This window comes from Tauraco erythrolophus, chromosome 3, assembly GCF_009769465.1.
Source record: "Tauraco erythrolophus isolate bTauEry1 chromosome 3, bTauEry1.pri, whole genome shotgun sequence".
NCBI classification, from domain to species: Eukaryota; Metazoa; Chordata; class Aves; order Musophagiformes; family Musophagidae; genus Tauraco; species Tauraco erythrolophus.
The window spans coordinates 93330826-93345830 of NC_141467.1; the positions used below are offsets into that span (position 1 = coordinate 93330826).

At 40.0% G+C, this 15005-nt stretch overlaps 1 protein-coding gene across 1 annotated transcript in view; it reads left to right on the top strand.

The window, feature by feature from the left end:
* Window positions 1-15005, top strand: part of NSMCE2 (NSE2 SUMO ligase component of SMC5/6 complex) — a 135256-nt gene that overhangs the window by 75936 nt on the left and 44315 nt on the right. The gene's annotated exons all lie outside the window — the stretch shown is intronic.

Consider the following 15005-nt stretch of genomic DNA (forward strand, 5'->3'; position numbering starts at 1 on the left):
TAGACATGAGAATTTATGTTAGGAGTAAGACTGTGCCTTTTACAAGACAGCTCTGTGTAGGAGGTTTTTCTGCTCTGAGGATCATCAGAAAGATTGGAGCTGCCTAAGGCATGATATCTCTTGGGCATCTCCATACACGTCGTGTAAGTAATGCCTCTATTAAGCCGTAGCAAATTATTCTCCTCACATATGCGTGTGTTGCTGTGTGCACATCTGCACATATTGACACGGAGAGTGTGGGCAGGGCAGTGATGCGGAGTTTCTCTTTAGGACATACCAGAAGACCATGTGCTGAGCTCTAGATTAAGCGCGCAGGAGCACAGTAGTCTAGCACTGAGTGTGAACTTCATTACAAAGTACGACTGTTTTCCATAAATACGTAAGAAATACTCTGTTGAACTGAAACCAGTGTCCTGTTACATGTGCATCCTAAAATGGCAGGTGAAAACTCTTCAGTTCTCCAGGCACTTTCTGTTCCAGTTATGAATCCAAGATGATTTTCTTTAATATTTTCATATGATAGAACAAACAGAACACCTTATGTAAAGCTGTAAGTGATGCACAGTGCTGAAAGAATTCATATCTACTTAACCACTACAGGCTGTGACGGTGTCCATCTTGTTGCGGTCTTCTCCTGGGTCTTAAAGTGTGTTTGAGGTACAGTATAGGAACCAATATGCCTGTGAGATGTCAGTAGAAAAGTGATAGGAATTTTGCACTAGCAAATTGTGTTCTGTGGATATTTTCAGTTTCAGCACTACTTTCAACAGCAGAACAGACGTGCCTTTTTTTCTCCCCACCCTTCAAACTTGAGGACATAATTAAAAATGCTTAGGATGTAATTCCTTATTCCCCGCGAGTTGTGAAAAATACAGTTATTACTGAACAAAATTGCCTTTAAATGTAATGCTTGCACAGCATGAGCTACAGATGGCCAGAAAAAACTGTTCTTTATCTGTTCCACTATTCTGTGACTGTGCCCTTATAGAACCAACCTTACTGACTAAGGTTGTCCTGTGAGCCTTTAATCTTAAAAATAGCCTTTTTTGCTACAGTTTGTCTGAGGCTGATTCACAAGCACAGTCATACAAGATCCAGTAGCATCATTGGACTGACTGTTAATCACTGTCACCTTTTGAGAAGAAGTGACTGTATGTTAAATTGCTCATTTCTAAACAGCTGCCAAATTCTTTCCTTTTTCAAAAGCCATTAGTCTAGCAGATTCCACTGCTTCTGTTTGTTGCTTTTTACACACTTAAAATCTATGGCAAGCCTTATACTTAACGGTGGCAGGTGTTTTTGTGAAGCATTAGAGGACAAATTTGCCCTGAGATTAACTACAGACCAGAAACTGCAGACAGATTATTTGCAATTGAAAAGATCTTCCAAGTCATGAGAGTCTTAGTCATGGTAGAGTCAAGTCACCAGAGAGGATGGGAGTGAAGAGACATGCTTTTCACTAAGCAGGTTAGAAACTCCTGCTTTAAGGCATAACTAGATTTAAGAAATACACTTAAACTGTGTATTTCAGATCAGCTGTGCCAGTTGAGAAATTTAAGATACTGAAAGGTAACTTTCTGGATCAACACTGCACGTTACAAAGTAAATTTCCTAAATCCACATTTAGGAATCTAAATCTGGAGCCACAGTTTTAGTTTATATATAAACTTGGAGTGTTGCTTTAGCTCCTTGATTGAGAAACTTGATTATCATCTTTATTGTGTTGCCCTCTGTGTATCGGGGAAAGCCTGCAGCGCAGGATGAGTGTCTACAGGCGTGTGCAGGCGTATTGAGTTCCTCTGTCTGCCTTGTCTCCACATCTAGCCCGCTCAGTGCCCTGCAAATGCGGCTATACAAATTCCCAATCAGCACTAGTCTCCATCGGTTCACCCAAGAGAATGGGCAAAGGAGCTCTGTTTACACCTACCTGTGTCGATGTGCCCTCAGATTCTCCAAAATTCCAGAGAATGAAGGTTGTAATTAGAACAATACGCTCATATTTCTGCTTATATAGATGTCTCTACATGTGGGTTAATTTGCTTTTACTACCTGTTCCTTCTGAGCAAGAGATCAAACTTCTGCTTGAGACATCAGCATTATTAATATTACACTGGATATCTAGCACAGCATCATTACTGTGGTTCTTTTTTAAGCAGGTAAAAATAGGTAGCAAGAAATGAGAAGCTTTTAATAGGATGTGAACATGTCGACATACCTTCTCTTTAAAGAGGAACACACACAAAAATAAAACATCCTGTATGTGGGATGTATGAGCCTAGTTCTAATTGCTGGAATAGAGTTGTTCAAAGAGAAAGATCGTGATGTTTGTAGTTCAGGTATTGTTTTAGACCTTAGTAAAATACTACAGAATGTGAATCAGTCGATGGTTATCTGTGATGAGCAGGTAAACAAAAGATTTATTTCCCAATAGGTTTTTCATATGATGGTGACAAACTCCATTGCACAACAATGGTCACATTCCAGAGCTGCAACCAGGTTCTGGAGGGCTTAATTTCACAACTACTTGCTGTGTCCCATTGCATTACAGTGACCTTTCAATAAAGAAGAGAGATTGCTTGTTTGTTTTTTTGTTTTTTAACTTAAAAACTCAATGAGGATATAGTGCAGTGCCCTACTACATAGCAAATTTTATTCTTGATGTTTTTAAACTGTATCCTCTCGTAAAATATTCAGAAGCTTTTGTGTTTTCTACCTTTCTATTAATCTTATAATGTGTTGATCTACCTAAGATTTGCATTTACATTGGCAATACAGTTAATTGTAAAAAACAGTACTTTCAGATATTGAGAGACTGACATTAAAAATGTGTTTTCCTGGTGTAGGAACGTCTATATCATCCTTCTGATATTTCAACACAACAAAATTATTTATGGTTTAGTTTATATATGGGATTTTTTTCAAGGTGAACTCTTGAAGCCCTGATTTCTAAAAATTATTTAGTTGAAAAAATAGCTACAAAGCAAAAATAAAATCATGTTAGCATGATATGATATAAGAAGGATATAAAAAGTCATCTAAATACTATTTAGTTCTTGGCTGTTACAATTCATTTTGCACTCATAACATTCCCTACATAGTGACTTATTTTGGAGTTTGAATTTTAATAACATGAAGCACTCTGCTACAAGTACACTCTTACTTCATAGTGTGAAACAGTTCCGTAATCTTCAAAATAACTTAAGTGAAAAACTACTCTGAAGATGATTAATGAATAGAGTCTTCAACAACCTGAGAGAGCAAGCTGAAAAGGCCAGAACTGCAATGAAAAATATTTTACTGTTGGTCCTGGGAAGGCAAGGTAGAGAGAATCCCAACAGACACTAGCCATAACCAGAAAAGAGCAGCGAGTTAGATAGATAGTTTCTTACAACAGCTGGGTCTTAGATCAAAAGACTGTGAACATCACCTTTAGACCTGAGCAGGCGTTAAGTGAATATAGATTCTGAAGCCTGAGTAAATGCCCGTTCATGATAACTGAATAGTAAGTAACTCTTAAGCCCACCCTTGGCTACGGACTTGCCCATCATCCCCATTGTTCATGCTGGGTATGTGCTCCGGTGCAGACTTAGGTCTGATGCTGGGAGATGCATTCAGTGAGGGAGGCTTGAGGCTGCTAGCGTGACCCCAAGCTGTCAGTCATGTGGTCTGATCTGGTCAGGTGGAAGTAGGTTTGAGCACCTAACAACCACAACTCACCAGCAGATCACATAACTGTTTGTAATCATAATTTGGATGGTTTGAGCCTGAGCTACAGCTGTGCTGGCAGCTGGCAGCATGCTACCAGCTGTGACACCTAGAATACTTTGCTTTCAAACAGCTGTTGACCTTAAAGTGTAGACAGAGGCCAGGAACTACCCTTGAAATTCAGTGAGAGTTACACTGAATGTATAACACCGTCTTCAAAACGCTCTGTATTGTTAGTGTCAATAAATATCTTCAGAAGAGTCCGTGGCTCTAATGAGATTCCTAGCAGAGAAAAAAGGTCACTTTCATAACGAAAGTCTCCCCCCTGATTTCCACACCCAAAGGAAGCTTTCCGTGGTGCCAGTGAGTCTGAAAGCAGTGTACGCAATTAGCAAGAAAGAGCTTGAAAATTCCATTGCAAGAAGCAGGACTGCTCAGGAGTGGAGACGCTTGGGATTTTTCAGCCTGATTAGCTGCACTGCCAGAGAGGTGATGTGTGCTAATTACAGCTCCTTAACCTCCTTACAAGCAGTTGCATAAAAGCACAGAACGTCTCCATGCTGAAACGTAAGGCACTGCAGCATTCTCTGGCTTCTCAGCGTTGGTATTTTCAGACCATCCGTACAATCCATTGGCCTGCCTGGGTGATGCACTGAAAGGTGTGTCTGTGAGCCAAGCTGTCAGTGGTTGCAGGTACAGGAATGGGAAAGTTTCTCATTAGGATGTGTGGCTGAGTAACGTAACCCCTGATGCTATCTCTTTGGGTCAGTCGATCAGGAAAACTGTGGGGCACTATTCAGTGCGCTGTTGTGCAGGTCTGAGCCAAGTATAAAGGACAGAAAAATATTTTTCATGTAAAATGTCATTTCAGTTTTACCAGGTGATATTTTATACTCTGGTGTGTTTTTAATGCTGTCTTCATTATAAAAACAAGAAATAATGCTGTTTGATTTATAACAGGCAACGTAATGAATTCTGATTGCTCAGTATTGCTTGGAGGGGGCAGGAGAGATCAACACGATATTTAAATTAACTCTTTGTACATACGAAAGCCTCGTCATAGATAATGACTGTCACATTTTTTCCAGGAATTATAATGAAAGGATGTTTTGCAACTATTTTTCAACACATTTTTCCAGGTGGTTCATAGAATCATAGAATCATAGAATGGTTAGGGCTGGAAGGGACCTTCAAAGGTCATCTAGTCCAACCCCCCTGCAAGGAACAGGGATATCTCCAACTAGATCAGGTTGCTCAGGGCCTTGTCCAACCTGGCCTTGAACGTCTCCAGGGATGGAGGTTCATGGAACAGATTGTTTAGGACTTAAAATAGAAAAGCAATCCTTACGCAAAAAATGGTTTTAAGATACTGTCTTTAAAATAAACAGCCAGAGACTCAGAACAAAAGATCTAACTTGAAATGATGCTTTCTGTTCTGCTCTTTTTCTAGGCAGTTCTCTTTAAGTTGGTGGTAGTGTTGTAACACCAAAATGTAATTCCTTTATAGAAATTAATTCATAAACAATAATTAAATAATAAGGGATGCTTCATATACGCAGCACTGGAGTTTAATCTGGAAAACCTTGCATATTGCACGGACTAAGTATTATGAGACACTACAGGAAATATGTGCCACAGCACTTCACACCATCATAAAATATGCCTAGATTTTATGCAGGTCATCAACATTGAGGCAGATGTCATCCCCCCTCTGTAGTGAACTTTTTCCAAAAGTTCCACACACATTTGGTTTAATGCTTGGTTTCGACATTTTCAGGTGAAAGTAAATATTTAAGTGAAACCTGATGAATGTAAACATGACAAAGAGATGTTAGTGCACTTTTCAGAAATTGCATCTTCTAACTGGTTAGGCATTGTGTGCAGGGATCTTTTTGTAACCGTTGACATTGACAGTCTTCTACTTCTTGGTCAGCTTTTCTTCAAGAGCTGAACTGAAAGCTATTTGATTGCTCTTTCTCCAAAATCTAGCAAAAGTGTAGCATTTTGCTGTGATTTGAGAGTGAATATATATAAATGGCTTGCTGTTCCTGGATGAGATGTATGGATTTTATGTTCAGAAATAAGTCTTTTAAGCACACATCAAAGGAAATACTGATGTACTTGAAGTGCTGTTAGAAAAACACACGTATCAAGTTTGAATATACTATCAACAAATTCAAAGTCTGTCCAGAAACACAGAAGAATACAAAATATATGACCTAAGCCTGTCTGTACCCATGGCCACTGTTGGACTCGACCCAGCACTGTTATTCTTAAAACTTGTGTTTATGGTCTTTTATAGTTACCAGTGTGGTCAATTTAAGCAGAAATTTTCCCCTTTTACTAATGTTTTTAAGATGGTGTGTATGTTGCATGCTGTGCATACATTCACTTCTATAACTGTGCCTGCTACCTACTCCTGTCAAGTGGCGTGCCAGCCATGGGGATTCACTGATTGGAGCCCTGTCTCACATGCCTTCCTTGCAGTGCCTGTATCTGACTGCTCTGCTTTACAACCCTGCCATCTTTCCTTTTCTGGTCAATGACCAATGGATGTGTTCTGAAGTTTTGCTCTCACAGTGGCAGGGCCATCTAGCTAGATCCACTGCTTAAGAAGATCTTCATAGAATCATAGAATGGTTAGGGTTGGAAGGGACCTCAAAGATCATCTAGTTCCAACCCCCCTACCATGGGCAGGGAAACCCTCCACTACACCAGGTTGCCCAAAGCCTCATCCAGCCTGGCCTGGAACACTTCCAGGGATGAGGCATCCACAGCCTCTCTGGGCAACCTGTTCCTCTGCCTCACCACCCTCAATGTAAAAAATTTCTTCCTTATATCTAATCGACATCTGCCCTCTTTCAGTTTAAAGCCATTCCTAGAAGGTCCTTTTCTTGAGAAACAGCCTGGCACCAGAGCCCTCTCCAGATGTTCAATCTAGATGCCCACTGCCCCTGTGGTGTGTCAGCAGGTACATGGAGAGTCGTGCATCAGCCTTCAGTTACGTTGAGAGATCTCTCATGACAAATCCTATAGCCTTGCTCTTAAATCCTGCCTGCTGTTGAAGTAAGAACAGCAGGAGGTGCGCTCTGGGTGGTTTTTGCAAATTCAGCTGATAATCCAGCAAGGCGTTTTAACTCTTCTGTATGAAGCCTACAGTAAATGCTGTTCAATGTACAGTCTAGCTTGTGTAGTAGTAAATAAATCAAACTGCTTTGACAGTGTATTGTGACTGCATTGGTTTAGGAAAAAAAAAAAAACCACAGTGGATTCAAAATACCTGCTTTAAAAGTTAGGAAAATAAAACACAAAATAATGCCTTTACTGCTATTTTTATTAATCTTGTGGTCTTGATTTACTTCTGTGAACTAATTTTCCTGGAAATAAATTTTGTGTTAAATCCTCTTGCTCACCAGCACTTATGATTTTTGAAGTTGTTTTGATTAAGGCATATTCTGATGAGTATTAGCTGCTCAGAGACTGCATGGTGAGGCTGCCCAGCACAAGGCACATGTACTAGCATAGTTTCTTTTGTTTCATAGAATCATAGAATCATAGAATGGTTAGGGCTGGAAGGGACCTTCAAAGGTCATCTGGTCCAACCCCCCTGCAAGGAACAGGGATATCTCCAACTAGATCAGGTTGCTCAGGGCCTTGTCCAACCTGGCCTTGAACGTCTCCAGGGATGGAGCATCCACCACCTCTCTGGGCAACCTGTTCCAGTGTTCTACCACTCTCATGGTAAAAAATTTTTTCCTAATATCCAACCTGAACCTACCTCCCTCTATTTTAAAACCGTTACCCCTTGTCCTATCATAACTGGCCCTCCTGAACAGCCTCTCCCCATCTTTCCTGTAGGCCCCCTTGAGGTACTGGAAGACCGCTATAAGGTCACCCCGGAGCCTCCTCTTCTCCAGGCTGAACAGCCCCAACTCTTTCAGCCTGTCCTCATAGGAAAGGTGCTCCAGCCCTCTTATCATCTTCGTGGCCCTCCTCTGGACCCTCTCCAACTGGTCCATGTCCTTCTTATGTTGGGGACTCCAGAACTGGACGCAGTACTCCAAGTGAGGTCTCACGAGGGCAGAGTAGAGGGGGAGAATCACCTCCCTAAGGTTTCTCAAGGCCTTAGATATCCCTGCTAGCGCTTCACTGTAACCAAGTTTCCCTTCAGTTTAATTTCCTTCATTTCCATTATTTTCAAGAGTTTTTTCAGTTTTACTCAGTTGTTTTTCATCCTTGATTAGTATTTTTGGTTTGAGATACTACAAATGCAGACACACAGCTGTGACAGCTGTGAATTTCCTCCAGGTTTTGTCTTAAATACAGCAGATCTGCTGTTGTCAGTACCTGTTGTAAAGCTGTGGTTATCTGTTGCTTGCTACAGGGTGATGGTTGCAGTCTATCTTGCAGCCACTCAAGGTATCCACCCGTAACGTGAGCAAGTAGCGTGACTTTCTTTTTAAGAGCTGGCTTATCCGTAAAGAGTTTTGCAATACTGAGGCCTCAAGGTCAGTGAGCTCCTTTTCCTGTCCTAGTAGAAACTGAAAATGAGTAACATTTCCAGAAAGAAGGGACCATGTAAATTATGCAAAAGACTGTATTTACAGAAAATTTCATGAAACATGGAAAGTAAAATTTTTGCATCTTTATATTCAGTAGCTATGTTGCAATGCTATTGTAACTGGTTTTGCTAAACCTGAATTTCACGACTGTTTAATCCGTAGTCCCTGCACACGTAATGGAGTGATTTATCAGAATGAATTGAAAATGAAATGTCAAGTTCTTCACTTCAGAAGTGAAGGGCACAAATCTAGATGTATTGAAAAAGTTCTAAATCTACAAATCTATGAGGTTTGAAGGTGAATTGTGTATGACCATTCTGTTTGAACTGTTTAAAATCGCAACTGCTGGAGTAAATGAAAGCAGAAGTTCATGAAAGCAGTTCAGATATTCTGGTTTCCTGTCCTGAGAGAGACAGGCATACTGTTCTGGAAGGAAGGATAGAAACCCAAGCACAGATCATTATGTCCAAGGAAAAGAAACATTCTTGACTTCTTTTAGAGAGGTTCATGTATAATGCTGAAGAAATATGTTTTCAGTTCTTTTAAATCACTTCCTTGGTGTTCACACTTCCAATAAAGACATCTTCATTTCACTGCAAATGATCTCAGTGCATTCTAAGAAGTACAAAGCAACTGTTCAATGCCAACTGATTGAGGTTATACTCTTTCAACTAAGATAGTGTAACTGGAAATAGCAGTTCCTAGTGCATTGTAAATGAGAAGTACAACCAGTTAGCTTAAACTGCCATGAAGGTAGCTTAAAGATTGTTCTGACTGTGTGAGCAAAACCTCAACAAGCAGAATATACCTTTCTGACCATTTAGCCCTTTCTGTCAGTGACGTGTTATCTCAATACGTGCTTGACACCTGCCTTTGTTGCTGGTCTCCATCTTCATTTTCTCCTTGGGTGACTTTATCCTTCCTCTCATGACACTTTGCTAAGCACAGGAGAAGCTCCAAGACAAAGTCCTGTGCTCCTCCAAGTGTCTCTTCAAAACTGCTCTTCTGTACTGCAGAGAGAGAACTGTAATCTAATTGTGGGTGGGCAGATGGCGTGCTGTGATTGTTCTTCTTCATTGGCTGAAAATCCTGTGCATCCTATTATTTGTTACCCTGGCTTTGCTACCACCCCCAGACCAACCCACTTGTTTGTCTCCTCCACCTGGTTTGTCTTGCCTTTTAGGTTGCATGCTTCAGAGCAGAGGTTGTCGTTTTGCCTAGTATAATGCTGCTCTGCCCAGGCTGGCATTCAGGTGCTACTTTAACATATATATATATTATATAATTGTAATATTTCTGTGGAGATGGAACAAGTGTTTTATATAAAAAGAGCCTCATTCTCTTCCAAGATTCACCACATGCAAATATTTTGTGGGCTTAACTATGAGCAGAAGCTTATATCATATACATCTAAATAGAGCTGCTTTGGCAGACTCCCTGTGACAAGAGCCAGCATTCTATGAATGTAATTTAATCAATGAACTGTATTTAAACCACTGAAATTTATTCAGTCTAAACAAATCCAGACTCTTTCATGACAAACGTTTAATCCTTCGAGATTGCATAACTGGGGGATTTAGGGATTAGTTAGCTTTGAAAATAGGTCAGGGAAAACATCTACATTTGGTTAAAAGCTAATCAGGCGAGGAAATAAGTAAAATAGTATAAGAGCTTTAGAAAAAGTCTTTTGCAAAATGAGTTTTATGTAATGGTAAAAAGAATGTTTTCTATTTATATAAGAGATGCAGAGCCCCGTCCTCTCCTTCTGCTAGAACTCGAGGGAACTCCACTAAAGAAGTCATACAAGTGTGTACAGAGTTAGGAGCTGGGTATTTTGTTTCTCTTGTGTCCAATGCTTTGGGATAACTTGGTATAATTTTGTAAAAAACTCAAAATTGTTACTAAGAGCAGTGATTTACAAGTATGGATGCTACCAAAAGTTGCATGGAAAATAGGGTCGTAATCCTAGAAGAGGGGTTATGAAAGAAAAGCTTAGGAATCACTGCAGTGGGTTGTTGACCTAAATCTAAATATCTTCCCAACCACTGAAGTCTGAATTCCTTCTTTCAACTGCTATTCAATTTTTCTTCCTCACTTCACCTCTTTTGCTCTCTGAAACAGGCTGCCTGCTTTCTAGGGCTGTCTGGCACGATGGAGCAGCTTGTGTTGTCAGGGGTTATACGGTCTTATCATCGGCGTTCATAAGGGGTTTGTTCTGCCAAGTTATTGGAGAAATGAGTTCCAAAATGCCCTACAAGCTGGTGCTCAAAGTTTAATCAAGGTCTTTGTGATGCATAGAGAAAGAGATGCTGTCTCTGAGGTGCACTGTGTGAGTCCGTGTAACTTTGTGCTTTTGAGTGTTGTGAGACGCAAAAAGCACAGAAATATCTTCAAAACTGCAGCTCAGCTCACAATGCAAATGTGCTCCCATTAACAGGGATCGCAGACTAAATTTTTTCACCTTGTGAAATTTCTCTGTAATACACTGAATACTTCGCGGTTTAACATCAGAAAAGCTAAAATCCATCACAGCACTAGATGTGCACAGTGTTCTAGTCGCATGAACAGCTGAAGAAAAAAAAGTTTTATTGGCTGCAGTAAGTATCTCCACCTCCAACATATCCCGGATTAAAAAAATGAATGTTCTCAAGCACTATATAGAATTACTTTAAAATTAGCTGATATTGTAATTCCTATGAATACAATTCTTGCATTCCTATGAATACAATTCCTTATCCTTTCTCTAACAAAACATACATTTGTCTTGAGTAAGGACTGTGGGCATTTAGGCTACTGACAGAGTGTGTTATTGTTTATTTGTTCAAGGTTTTTTAGCTTTCTAAAATTTCATTGTTTCGAGGTGGCAGGAGTGTAACTAACCAATTTGTCTCTTTCTTTAAACAGTTATCCTTGGAACACATGTAGTGTTTTATTTTCTGCATGAAAAAGAGTTTTAGTAAATGGCAGTTTAAATTGCAAGCATGTGATATTGAGATGGCAGCTTTGTTACAGAAACATGGAAAAATGTGCTAAAGGTTAGCTTGAGTTGAGCATTGAAACCTAGGTAAATTAATAATGAAACTTCTTACTAGGCTGGGAAAATGAGAATAGAGGAAAAAAATACCCAGCAATGCATGAATCTTTGACTTGTGATACAAAATTCAGCATTAGAGTCCCTTTGTGCACTATGAAAATCTTCTCTTCTGTAGTTCTGTAGGGCTGATTTCCTCTTTCTTCTTTGCTGTTTTCAAATCTTATTTAATAAGCTATTATTTTCTGTGCTGTGCCTTCTCAGCTACCTCATTCCTCCATTAACTGTCTGATTGGATGCTTTTATATGCATCTATTTTCTTGTCTTATTTAACACAATGCATTAGATTCTGATTCACCTGAGAAGCACAAAGATGAATGGCACAGGGCTTTGATTCTCAGTTCTAGGCTCAGATCTGAACTGCCCAGATGCCGTGAGGCTGTTGGAGGGGCCATAGGAGCAGCAAAAATCAGTGGAATGCAAAGATGGCCTGTGCCACTCGTCTCCTCTGTGAGCCGTGCAAGTGCCCTGGAGAGGAATGGTGATATTTTGAGCTGTATCAGCTGTACTGCAAAGTTTAAAAAACTATGTGAAGACTGCACAGATCCAAGCTTGATAGAAATCCATGTAACTTTTTTTATTTAGACTTATTTTAGAACTGGAATTTCTTTGGGTCGTAAATTCCATCTCATTTCTTTTGTCCTTGTGTTTGACAGATACGGCGAAAACAGCCAAAACCAAGGTTTTCATTTGTTGAACTGATTAAAATAGAAAATTTCCAATATATTCAAAATTCTGAAAATACGTGCTGGGAAAAAACAGACAAGTTGTTCCTCTGAAACGATACACAATGTCCCAGTGGTGACTTGAACTGCGGTGTTCTTATTTGTGTAACCACTGTGAAACTGGGAGGAACAGCACTTCCAGCTTCAAGAGCCCTAACACTGCTCTAAAGCAACCTCTCCTTGCAAGACCTACCTCCTGCTTCTCTGGCCTGCCATATTCCAAGTCTTGAACACCTACAGTCCTTTGTTAGGGCAGTCAGAGAAACTGCGACAGCAACGGAGCCTCTGCCATGCAGCATGGCTTTGAATAAGACCTTTGGGCTTCCTTGCCTCTTACTACTGCAAAGTCTGGCAAGAGTGGGATCTTGTGGGCCTTGCAATAGCCAGACACCTGAGTCCACAGCAGGAAATTTGGGACATAGAACCATAGAATGGTTTGGGTTGGAAGGGACCTTAAAGATCATCTAGTTCCAGCCTCCCTGCCATGGGCAGGGACACCTTCCACTAGATCACATTGCTCAAAGCCTCGTCCAACCTTGCCTTGAACACTTCCAGGGATGGGGCATCCGCAGCTTCTCCAGGCACTGTTCCAGTGCCTCACCACCCTCTGAGTGAAAAATTTCTTTCTTAGATCTAATCTAAATCTCCCCTCTTTCAGTTTAAAGCCATTGCCCCTTGTCCTATCACTACACGCCCTTATCAAAAGTCCCTCTCCAGCTTTCTTGTAGACCCCCTTTAGGTACTGAAAGACTGCTATAAGGTATCCCTGGAGCCTTCTCTTCTCCTGGCTGAACATCCTTAACTCTCAATGAGACTGTTTCGTGTTTGGAGAAGTTCCTTTTCCCCCAGCAACTCACTAGAAAACCAGAAACATGCTGGTGACATGAAAAAAGGTGTATAAATCCACAATGTTTTATTGAAAGAGATGAAATTGGTCAACTTTATGTTTTTCATTGTAGAATTTGTGGCTAGCTTTAGCTGATCATCAGTTGCTCATGAATTTAAGACAGAAGCATATTTGGAACCACATCTGGTGTCTGGGACTTTCTGCAGCGTCCTGTGTAAGCTGGCAGGAATTGTTACACGAAATTGCAGGATATCGGAAAAGCAGACGACTGTCCTTTAGTACAAATGTCTAAAAACATTTAACTTCTGCTATTGGGGATTTCATTTCAACATATATACTCAAATGTTGAATTTAGAAAACTCGACTGAGATAGCCCATTCTCCAGTATCCATCTTTGTCATTATTTTCTGGAGCTCACCAGTCAAACCCAGTATTTTCTCAAGACCTTTCAAATTTAGATTAATTCCAAGCATTAGTTTTAATCATGAATTCCCTGGTATAAATGTGTACATAAAAATGTAGATAATGTGAAATATGTAGTCGTTCAGGGCAATTTTTGCAGGAGCCAGCTGCTGAGTCTGGGACATGGTACAGTCTGGACTCCCTCACGGTGGCGTTCGGTCAGAGTGGCGGCGTTGGTTTCGTGACGCCGTGGTACATGCTTCTGGTGTCGGCTTTCATGTTCAGTTGTTTATGACCCAAATTCTGGATTTAGCTTTTGGTTGCTGTAGAGTTCACTGCATCATTTGATGTGAACTAACATAAAAGAATAGTGCACTCGTGGGGGAAAATGAGACAACAAGCTGGCCCTCCTCCTACTTTACAGTCTGAAGAGAAACAGATCGACACAAATGTGTTTGGTACACAAAAGACAAAATCTTACGCTAAAAACAACAACCTGAACTGCAGTCCCCAAGCTATAACTGTAACTGTTTCTCTGTTAACTTGAGCAGATATTTGTCTTTTATTGTCCTCCAACAAACATTGGAACACAGGCAGAATGACAGTTCAATCATAACTAAATGCTGTTCAAAGCATAATAGTCATTTTACAGTCAACTTTTTATATTTGTTGCGTCACAAAGATTTATTGAAGAGATAAAAGTGGTTATGGAAAACACTGTCCAGTAACTATGGCAACTGTTATTTGATCTCACAATAATTAGCCTAGCGTTTGGTTGCACAATACTTTCACAATACCTCCTTGGTTAGTTCATTAAACAAAATTAGCTTTTGTTTGAACTTTCATCATTTGTTGTTTTAAGATTAGTCTAAGTTCAAAAGAATTGAAAAATATATTTTCAAGCTGCTATGGTACATGAATAATTTATGCTATAAGTGAATTTGTTAACCTCGTTATGCCATAACACTGAATATATTAGTTCTAGGTTTATTTTATTGATTTAACTGACAATTACTTAATGTATAGATATAGGTGTACACACGGTGTCAGTGTGGAAGATTTGTGAGTGCCTGCATGAACGTCAATATGTGCACACATATAATGTGGAGTTAAAAGGAAATTGTGAAGGCTGCAAGGGCAACCTTACAAACTAAGTGTCTGAAATTATTGTTTTATCCCCTCATCCTTCCCACACACGTAAGCAATCAGAGAGCCTTCAAGTTACACAGTCATAGTTTACTTTTTCCTCTCAATTCTGCTTCAGTATTTTGTATTCTGTGCTGTGTTTGTGATCTGATCTAGGTGGTCCTGCTCTGGCAGGGGGATTGGACTAGATGATCCTTTGAGGTCCCTTCCAATTCCTAACATTCTGTGATTCTGTGATTCTGTGTGTTGGCTATGTGGTCAATGGCCTTTCTTACTGCTGTTACAAGTATTGCTTCCAGTCCATGAGCTACTAAATACCAAGACTTCATCGTGTTAAGATGTAAACGTGGACAGAGAACAAAGGGCCTTTTCGTTGTTTATTGCAGACTAATCAAACTGTTCTTCATGCAGAGTTAGTGCTTCTGTTGTGCTTTCTTTATGATACTCATTACTACAGTATGTGCAGGCATTAATGAACTTGTTTTTACACTACCCATATGAGAGGATTATTATTATTCCCACTTGAC